Source organism: Littorina saxatilis, linkage group LG11 (assembly GCF_037325665.1).
Source record: "Littorina saxatilis isolate snail1 linkage group LG11, US_GU_Lsax_2.0, whole genome shotgun sequence".
Taxonomy (NCBI): Eukaryota; Metazoa; Mollusca; class Gastropoda; order Littorinimorpha; family Littorinidae; genus Littorina; species Littorina saxatilis.
In genome coordinates, this window is record NC_090255.1 from 37,603,145 (window position 1) to 37,613,435 (window position 10,291).

The 10,291-nt window shown below is 41.8% G+C and overlaps 1 non-coding gene across 1 annotated transcript; it reads right to left on the reverse strand.

The window, feature by feature from the left end:
• Window positions 1-1,422: 1,422 nt before the first annotated feature.
• Trnat-cgu (transfer RNA threonine (anticodon CGU)) lies at window positions 1,423-1,494 on the reverse strand. Its single transcript has one exon. It is a non-coding gene; the product is annotated as a tRNA-Thr (tRNA).
• Window positions 1,495-10,291: the final 8,797 nt, after the last annotated feature.

Sequence of the window (10,291 nt, forward strand, 5' to 3'; positions counted from 1 at the left end):
ATGTTGGGAAGAGTGCCAAAACATCGTATCTGAAGATAGGGGGTTCTGGCAGGGCTATTCTGTGTGATTTGTCATGTTGGGAAGAGAACCAAAACATCGTATGTGAAGATACAGGGTTCTGGCAGGACTATTCTATGGATTTTATTCTGTACGGTGACTTGTCAAAACCAAGTATCTCAGAAATCTTGTAAAACACAACAATAAACAGACACTCGCTTTGATTTGTGTGTTCTTTTCTTGTGGATTAGGTTCTTTACAGACTGTTTATGCCCTTACAATCATTTCAAATCTCTGTCTTTCGTTTTCATTTTTTTACCAGCATTGCAAACCTTGAATAGACTGTCCTGAAAAGTTTTCAAAAAGCGAGATACTGGGTTCTGGCAGGGAACCCTCGATTTCATGTCGAGTCCCATCGCTGTCGACGACGCCAAATGTAACCGAGTGCCGAAACACCACATTCACCTTTGAAACATTTACAAAAGATAAACATAACAGTAAAAAAAAAAAAGGCAGAAAAACTATTCACAGGATTATATAATTATACACGTTACAGCCTTTACACCAATTCTTAGTTATGATCAAAAATTGGAAATTTACAGAACATGATTGTTTAATAAAAAAAAAAGTGAATGTGTTATCAAATTGATTTTTAATATAATGAAACACTGATGCTATATGGACAGATATGATCAATATGAAAATAATCAGAACGAAGTCTTCCATCACTGTGACTTTTCTTATAAGACATTAAATGTAATGAGAGAGAGAGAGAGAGAGAGAGAGAGAGAGAGAGAGAGAGACAGAGAGACAGAGAGACAGAGACAGAGACAGAGAGAGACAGACAGACAGACAGACAGACAGACAGGCAGAGACAGAGACAGAGAGAGACAGAGAGAGACAGAGACAGAGAGAGAGTTTTGCAAAGCTTTATGGTTAAATACTAAGTGCTTACGTAATGAGATGTTTGCTCATCAAATTTCTTACAAAAAAAAAGTTAAATTCTGACAAGTGCATGGCTGTGTGTCTGTGAAATGTGAATAAGTGGCAAGTAAGTACAAAAGAAAAGAAAAAAGTGATTATCGTCCATTCAGTCAATCATCAAATATGCAAAACCAGATTTACAATTGTCTAGTCCACAAACTGTAAGGAGTACACTGTCATGTCTAATTTAAAAAAATACCCCCCTCCCCAAGACAATGGCTACACATTCCGCTATCCTTTTTAAGCACAACATTCAGTAGTAAAACACTGACAGACTGAGAAAAAGAGACATAGACAGAAAAATTAAAGACCCTGTCTTTAATCGTAAACAAATTTAACTAAAATAAATTAAAGAGAAAATAAAGGTGGCAGAAGAAAGGACGAACTACAAATACTCGAAGAAAAAAACCAAAAAAAATTACGAGAAGGGAAAAACAAACATGCCCCGACAGGGGATCGAACCCTGGATCTTCGGTTTACGAGACCGACGCCTTACCACTTGGCCACCGAGGCAACTGAGAGCGAGGCGCAATTATTCGTTCATAATCTAAGGGGCTTGGTTTTGTCACTCGCAGGTGTTTATGCCAATAATTATGGTTGATAATGTCTTAGTTTTGCTTAATTGTCTTTCGTCTGATCAAAATTGATCAGAAATCAGTCATGCCTACGATTGACGGAGGGGCCAGCAATGGAAGTGTAAACTGAACACAGGATCACACGTGTACAAACAGGGGACATAACGGCGTTGCTTTCGGTGCCTATTGGATTTGTTGCCTCCCTTTTACCACAGGTTTCAGTAAATCAGTCACGCGGTTGCCGAAGGGGGTGTACTACATCTCGGAAACTCTTTAATAATATTGGAGGAGAGGAGGGGGGTGTGAGAGAAGGGCAATTCGGGCGAAAGGGGAGTCGAACTGTCCATACCCATTAAAATAATCATAATGTCTGTCCTTTCACGCTTTGTTTATATCTAAACAGGGCCATAAGTAACTTTTCCGGCTCTTTTTTTTTTATTTTTTTTTTTACGCAGAGAGATTAACTACGGCGAAAAGAAATGTTCACTGAAAACAGCACAAATCATTTCAAAGCGTGGAAACTTAACCCAGTTCGTCTCCAAATTACCGGTGTAACACGAAATTTTTACACCACGGAAAATTTACTCCGGAGTAAATATTTCGTACGAAATTCTTACTCCGAGTACACTTTTCGTACGAGAAAAGAACTCCCCAAGGCACGAAAAAATTACTCCCTCCACGAAATTTTTACTCCCCATTTTGTTTACTTCCAGTAAAAATCTCGTGCGCAAAAATGGGATGCGGGTGAAGGGATAATGCCAATGACTGAGTGATCTCGCGCACACGAATGTCGCGCTACCCTCCTTCCACCCCTTCCACCACCAAGACTAACAGGGGACAAGGGAGTAAAAATGTCGTACACCTGGCATGGGAAGTTAAATTGCTCGTGTTGGGGTGAGATTCGTTATTTATTCGTCAGGGGACTAACATTTTTGAACGAAATATTTACTCGGAACTCACCTGTCTTGGGGAGTAATTTTCTCGTGCAATGGGGGAGTGCTTTTTTTCGTAAAGGGAGTAACTTTTTCGTACGAAATGTTTACTCCGGAGTGAAAATCTCGTGGTAGTAATTTTCTCGCGTTACACCGGCAAGGCCGCTCAGTGAAGGCTTGACATGAATGCCATTCTCTTCTCTGAGACGATCTACTTGCATGACAATCGCGTATTATTGTGTCAAGAGAGATTGATTAGTAGAATACCCGCTCACAGCCCACACACCCCTCGTCGCATGTGGCTTGATCAGTACCGCGGTCGCACACGTGAACTCAGACACATACACACATTTAGGCACACTCGTCTAAAAGACCAGAACTTTGATGTCGCAGATGTAGTTGTTTTTACTGGAAGGCCAGAAAGAAGAAGTGATTTTCTGTCGCCTGGAAGACCACACAGTAGGATAGTAGGAGTGCTTTCTTATCGCCAGAAAGACAAGAAAATTGGAGAGTTTTATTTTTGCCTAAAAAAGAACAGCACAAGAAGTAGGAGTGTGGTTATAATTTTGCCTTGAAGACCAGAAAGTGGGAGTAGGTGGGTGTTTTTTGTGTTTTTTTTTTTACTGATAATGATAGACCAGGAAGCATGGGCACTTTTTTTTGCACGGAAAACCAGAGAGTGTAGGAGCGCTTTATGTTTAAGTTATGATTTTGTCTCAAAGACCAGAAAGCAGGAGCACTTTTTTTTTTTTTACTGAAAGACCATAAAGCACGAGAACTTTATTTCTGCATGGAAAACTAGAAAGAAGGAGCGCTTTATCTTTGCCTAAAAGACCAGAAATTAAGAGTGCTTTATTTTTGTATGAAAGACCAGAAAGTAGGAGTGCTTTGTTTCTGCATGAAAGGCCAGAAAGTAGAAGCGATTTACTTTTGCCTGAAAGACCAGAGAGTAGTAGTGCTTTGCTTTTCTGAAAGACCAGAAAGTACAAGCAATTGTTTAATTATTGTTCTTTCTTTTTTCTCCTTTTTTTTATCTTTTTTTTTATTTGAAAGACCAAAAGAAGTAGTGCGTTGTTTTTGCCCATACGAGCAGAAAGGAGGAGCAATTTGTTTGTACTGAAAGAGCAGAAAGCTAGAAGACGTGCTTAGCAGTTTTTGCTGGAAGACCTGACAGTATCAGTGCTTTGTTATTTCGCAAAAGACAAGAAAGTGGGGATAATTTGTATTTCTTGCACAAAAGACCAGAAAGTAGAAGCGTTTTAGTTTTGCCTAAAAGAACAGAAAGTGTGAGCACTTTTATATTGCGGAGAATGCCAGAAACTAGAAGCGCTTTATTTGTTGCCAAACATACAAAAAGTCTAATAATGTTGCCCGAAGGACCAGAAATTTGGAGCGCTATTTTTTGTGTGAAAGACCAAAACGTTTTTTTTACACCTCCGGTATGGGGGTGTGTATAGGTTTCGCTCGATGTGTTTGTTTGTTTGTTTGTTTGTGTTCGCATATAGATCTCAAGAATAAAGGGACCGATCGTCACCAAACTTGGTGAACAGGTTCTATACATTCCTGAGACGGTCCTTACAAAAAATTGGGACCAGTCAAACTCACGGTTAGGGAGTTATTGGTGGATTAAAATTCTACAAGGACTTATAGAGGCACATATTAATGGTAAAAGGGAAATAACCTTCTCAGTTGGTGGCAGTGAGAATGGTTATTTCCCTTTGACCAACGGGGGTGTTTTTCCTACCTCGGAGGAAATTCTTGGTTTTTTTAAAAATTGTTCCTGATAAACCAGATACAGTATCATGAGCACTTTATTAAGCCGCCTTAAGTAATAAAGGGGCTTATAGGTTTGTTTGTGTAATTGTTTGTTTGTCTACAGATTAGACTTATATCTCTGGTACTCTGGGGTCAATTGAGCTCAAATATGGTGAGTAGCTTGGAATTGTGCGGCATAGGGTGTGTGCACAGTACGTTCCTCACGGTAGTTAAACGGAAGATATTAGCTTTACACGCCTTTACCCACCCAGCCAGGGCAAAAACAATACAAATTCAGTAAAGGTTTCACATGAGGATGCGCGTCTCAACCTAACACTTGACGTCGAAGAAATGTGCTAGTGAGACCTGGGACCTTTATTCACGAAGCATTGGTGCTTTTACAAAGCATGGGGTTGTACACTAGTCAGATAATATATTTTTTTAATTCGTTTCAGTTGTTTTCAAACACGTTTTCAATTTAATGTGAATGTCAACGCGTACGTCTGGGTTTACCGGCACGGTTGGCCAAGTGGTAAGGCGTCCGCCCCGTGATCGGGAGGTCGTGGGTTCGAACCCCGGCCGGGTCATACCTAAGACTTTAAAATTGGCAATCTAGTGGCTGCTCCGCCTGGCGTCTGGCATTATGGGGTTAGTGCTAGGACTGGTTGGTGCGGTGTCAGAATAATGTGACTGGGTGAGACATGAAGCCTGTGCTGCGACTTCTGTCTTGTGTGTGGCGCACGTTATAAGTCAAAGCAGCACCGCCCTGATATGGCCCTTCGTGGTCGGCTGGGCGTTAAGCAAACAAACAAACAAACGTCTGGGTTTTGAAACATCTGAACTAATAGGAGAGAAAGAACGGGAATTTCTGATTTCCGATTGGCCAGAAATTATGTCTTGCTCGTACAAATACTCATGCAAAACTCATAATTTTAAAAAAATTGACAAATAGTATACAACGATGTCTCTCATATGGCTTTATAAACAAAGATCTCGTTTTAATGCAAACAAATATCAAATTATTTGGAATGAAATGTATTTATGTCAACGGCCAATGAGGGTTTTTTATAAGGCGGTCAAATATTTCTGTGTCTCAGGAAAGGGCAGAAGCTGGGAACTACCATATTTTCGAGATAAAATGCACCTGTCAATCCGACCTCAGCATTGTTCATTTGCTCTCTCTCTCTCTCTCTCTCTCTCTCTCTCTCTCTCTCTCTCTCTCTCTCTCTCTCTCTCTCTCTCTCTCTCTCTCTCTCTCTCTCTCTCTCTCCCTCTCTCTCTCTCTCGAGTCTCTCTCTCTCTCTCGAGTCTCTCTCTCTCTCTCTCTCTCTCTCTCTCTCTCTCTCTCTCTCTCTCTCTCTCTCTCTCTCTCTCTCTCTCTCTCTCTCTCTCTCTCTCTCTCTTTTTGGCCAAGTAGATCACTCACTTCTACTAAAGACATTAAAATGCTATTTAAAAAACGACTCCGCCTGTGCCTTTATTGAATCGTATCTTTCAAAAAGGAAACAGTATGTATCCATTAACTGTAAAACTTCGTCAAACGAGCTTGTCAGGAGGGGTGTCCCTCAAGGGTCTGTATTAAGACCTATCTTGTTCTGTATTTATATAAATGATTTACCCCTTCATTTGTTCGATGAAAAAGTTAGATGTGAGTTCTTCGCGGATGACTCTTCTGTTCACACCAGTCAAAAATCTTTGGAATCCGTCAACTCTTCTCTTCAAACAAGTGTGGATGAAATCACTTAGTGGTGCGTTTCTAATGCAATGATCATTCATCCGATTAAAACAAAGAGTATGGTGATAACCACGAGACAAAAACACCAATTAAGTCCTTTACAATATTACAACTGTTAGTTGGTTCAACTCAAGTGCAGCAAGTTAGGGAACATAGATTATTGGGTGTTACCATTGATCAAGAGTTGAAATGGCAAACTCATTTAAGTAATATTTGCAAACTAGTATCAAACAATTTGTACCTGCTATCAACATTAAGGCATTACGCAGATTCTGCAGCACTCAAAATGTTCTATTACGCCCACATAATGCCTCATATAAACTTCGCATCGACACTTTGGGATAACTGCAGTGATGTTCATTTAAAAAGACTCAATTCCCTGCATCGCCGAGCTGCAAAACTTATTCTGCATGATTTGAATAGGTCCACGGATGATAAACTAAAGCTCCTGAATTTCCTCCCCTTGAAAGATCAGTTGACGTTAAACAAGGCTGTGTTCATGTATAAAATTCTAAATGACGACTGTCCTAAATATTTGCAATCACATTTCAAACATGCCACAAAAAGATATGGGTCCCAAAAAATCATCCCTCCTATACCTCGCATAGACCTCTACAAATCGAGCTTAGCCTTCTCGGGAGCGTTTCTCTGGAACTCCTTCCCCCAACAGATAAGAAATGCAACTTCAGTGAAAATGTTTAAAAGACAGTCACGTTCACACATCATTCGTGAATGAAATGTCTTGTTCGATTGTTATTTTGTTAAACATTTTGTACTAGTGTTAACGGATGTGTAGGTGATCGGAGCAACTTTATTCCCAAATGAAAAGTATAACTATGTCAATGTAATTTTGTAATTTTTGAGTTCTCCTTATGTAATTCCTTAAATGCACATTGTGTTGCATTCCATACAATGTATTTCTGTATTTTATATGATTGAATTTATATATTTTTTATGTGCGTCTGTCTTTATGTGTTGTATAAAGGACAGGTTGGAAGAATAGGCTTTGCCTAAAACCTTTATCCTTTTGTAATAAAGTTCTGAGTCTGAGTCTGAGTCTGAGTCTCTCTCTCTCTCTCTCTCTCTCTATCTCTCTCTCTCTCTCTCTCTCTCTCTCTTTCTCTCTCTCTCTCTCTCTCTCTCTCTCTCTCTCTCTCTCTCTCTCTCTCTCTCTCTCAGTATGGTTTGAAACAGTTTTGCGTGACTTAAGGTCGCGGATTAGAATCCGGCCCGGGTTGGACACGGGTCAACTGTCACCAAGGCCACGGGGCGGTATTCTTGACCGTTAAGGTCAATGCTTGTTTTCACCTGAAACACCAGAAAGTAGGAGCGTTTTTTTTGTCAGTGTCTGAAAGACCATTATCATGTTAGGAGCGCTGTGTTTTTATCTGGAGGATCAGACAGTATGAGTGTTTCATTTATGCCTGAAAGTCACGCAAGTAGAAGCGCAAATAGAAGTGCTTTAATTTTGACTTAAAGAAAAAACAAGTAGAACAGGGATGGCCAAATCGTCCACCCGGTCACCAAGGGCGAGTACAAATTCAGCCGGGCTGGTAGAAACCGCCTGGCAACTCGCCCGGCTGGTTAGTGAAATTTCTGGTCAAATGCAATACTTCTGGTTAGAGAGTGTGAGGGAGAGTGAGAGAGAGTGTGAGAGAGAGTGAGAGAGAGTGTGAGAGAGAGTGAGAGAGAGTGTGAGAGAGAGAGGGAGGGAGAGTGTGAGAGAGAGGGAGAGAGAGTGTGAGAGAGTGTGAGAGAGAGTGAGAGAGAGTGTGAGAGAGAGTGAGAGAGAGTGTGAGAGAGAGGGAGAGAGAGTGTGAGAGAGAGGGAGAGAGAGTGTAAGAGAGAGTGTGAGAGAGAGTGTGAGAGTGTGTGAGAGAGTGTGAGAGAGAGTGTGAGAGAGAGTGTGAGAGTGTGTGAGAGAGAGTGTGAGAGAGTGTGAGAGAGAGGGAGAGAGAGTGTGAGAGAGAGGGAGAGAGAGTGTGAGAGAGAGTGTGAGAGAGAGTGTGAGAGTGTGTGAGAAAGTGTGAGAGAGAGTGTGAGAGAGAGTGTGAGAGAGAGTGTGAGAGTGTGAGAGAGAGAGTGTGAGAGAGTGTGAGAGAGAGGGAGAGAGAGTGTGAGAGAGAGTGAGAAAGAGTGTTTCAACGGGTTACACACAATGCAGCAACTGTGGTATGTACCGGGCCAGCGAAATATCTGGCGGGCTGCTAGTGACTTTCTTTAAGATACTCGCCCGGCTGGCGAGTTTAAATTTTGAGATTTGGCCATCCCTGTAGAAGCGATTTAATTTTGGCGTAAACATACAAAAATAAAAGCGATTTAATTTTGCCTGAAAGACCTGAAATTATGAGCGCTGTATTTTTACCGGGAAGACCGATTTGTTTGTGAGCAATTTGTTCTTGCATGAAAGACCAGAAAGAAAAAGCGATTATTGTTTTCATTTTCATTTAAGGCCAGAAAGTATGAGCGCTTTGGTTTTCCATGAAAGAAAAGAGAATCAGTAAGCTTACGCACGGTTTATTTACTGCCTCATAAACCTTTAAAGTACACTTATGAGCGCTTTATTATTGCTTGAACGACCAGAAAGCACGCATCTGAGCCCCTCATTTATTGTTTGAAAGACCAGAAAGTGCGCATGGGAGCGCTTTATTTATCAGCTGAACGACAAAAACGTATACACAGAAGCGCTTTATTGATCACCTATATTACAATTTATTCATTGCCTGAAAGGTCAGAAAGCACGCATACGAGTGCCTCGTTTTGTGCCAGAAAGTATACGCCCGAAAGACAAGAAAGTACGCCCATGAACGTTAAATTATTTGCGTGAAAGCTCAGACATTTGGAGCAAAGGTCCCGTTGACAAAAGTGGAGCAAGGACACAAGAACAACGTGACAAACATAAGCACAGCCGAACATCCTTTCAAGGCCCAATAATGTAACATTTCTCCCCATTCTAGAACTGGCTTTTTCAGATTTTCTGTTCGGCGTAACCTCTAAATTCACGTCCATTTTAACGCTCCCTCGAACTTAAGACCTGATTTTTTGTCTCAGATTTTTTGAGCTCTTAACACTGGGTTTCATCGTACACCTTCCGTTTCTTCGGTCGACCTCCTCATACATACACCCACCCGATCATTTCTGGTTTGCCACCTGCCACGACGGGTAGAAATCCACCCGAAAAGGGTGTCGTCTTCAGCACGACCCTCTTACGGGTGTCAAGCCGGGTATTGACTCTTCCAACAGGCAGGTAGTTATGATCTGTTCCGATTCTTCAGCTTGCTAATCAATCACGCTCGGAGTCGAGAGGCCGAGGTATTGTTTTGGGGAGAGTTGGGTAGTAAGACACACGGTGACACCACTTGACCCCGTTTTTAGCTTCCATGTGTGTACATTTGTCTTTTTAGACAAATCTTGCGACCGCGAGGGTGGCTTCTACCGGGGTACTAACTTCTACGAGTTTTATTGTTTGCACTCGAACAGAAGTTCAGAGTAAAGCGCTGATATGGCATAGTTGAATGCTGGTTTGTTTTAATGCGGTGGTGAGGTGTATGGATTAAATTAGTTGTTGCCCCCCCCCCCCCCCCCCCCCAAAGTTTAATATTAAACGACACTAAGGAGTTTCATTAAATAACGTTTTTGGGTTGAGTTGAGTAGCGTGAGAGATACACTTCGACATGCACTTGATATTTTTTATATTTTATTTTTTAAAGGTTATTGCCGGTAAGTGCGACTTACACAGTTTGAATGCATATGGACATGCACCCATACTATGCTGATCGATGATGCACAGAGAAACAAACAAAAAACCGGACCTGTCTCATGTAACACAGTTGAACCTGTCTCATGTAACACAGTTGAACCTGTCTCATGTAACACAGTTGAACCTGTCCTTGGCGACCACCTCTTAGTAACAACCACCTTCCCACAACGACTACCCGAAAGGATCCACGACGATCTTTGGTTTTTCCCCTATACTATACATTTCAATGGCGGCCACAAGTTTTTCCCGCCCACCACTTTTGGTCGGCCCCAGACGGGAGCAGTGGCGTGGTGGTAAGACGTCGGCCTCCTAATCGGCCCGGGAGGTCGTGAGTTCAAATCCCGGTCGCTGCCGCCTGGTGGGTTAAGGGTGGAGATTTTTCCGATCTCCCAGGTCAACTTATGTGCAGACCTGCTAAGTGACTTAACCCCCTGCGTGTGTAGACGCAAGCACAAGCCCAAGTGCGCACGGAAAAGATCCTGTAATCCATGTCGGAGTTCGGAGTTATGGAAACACGAAAATACCCAGCATGCCTACTCAACGAAAGCGGAGT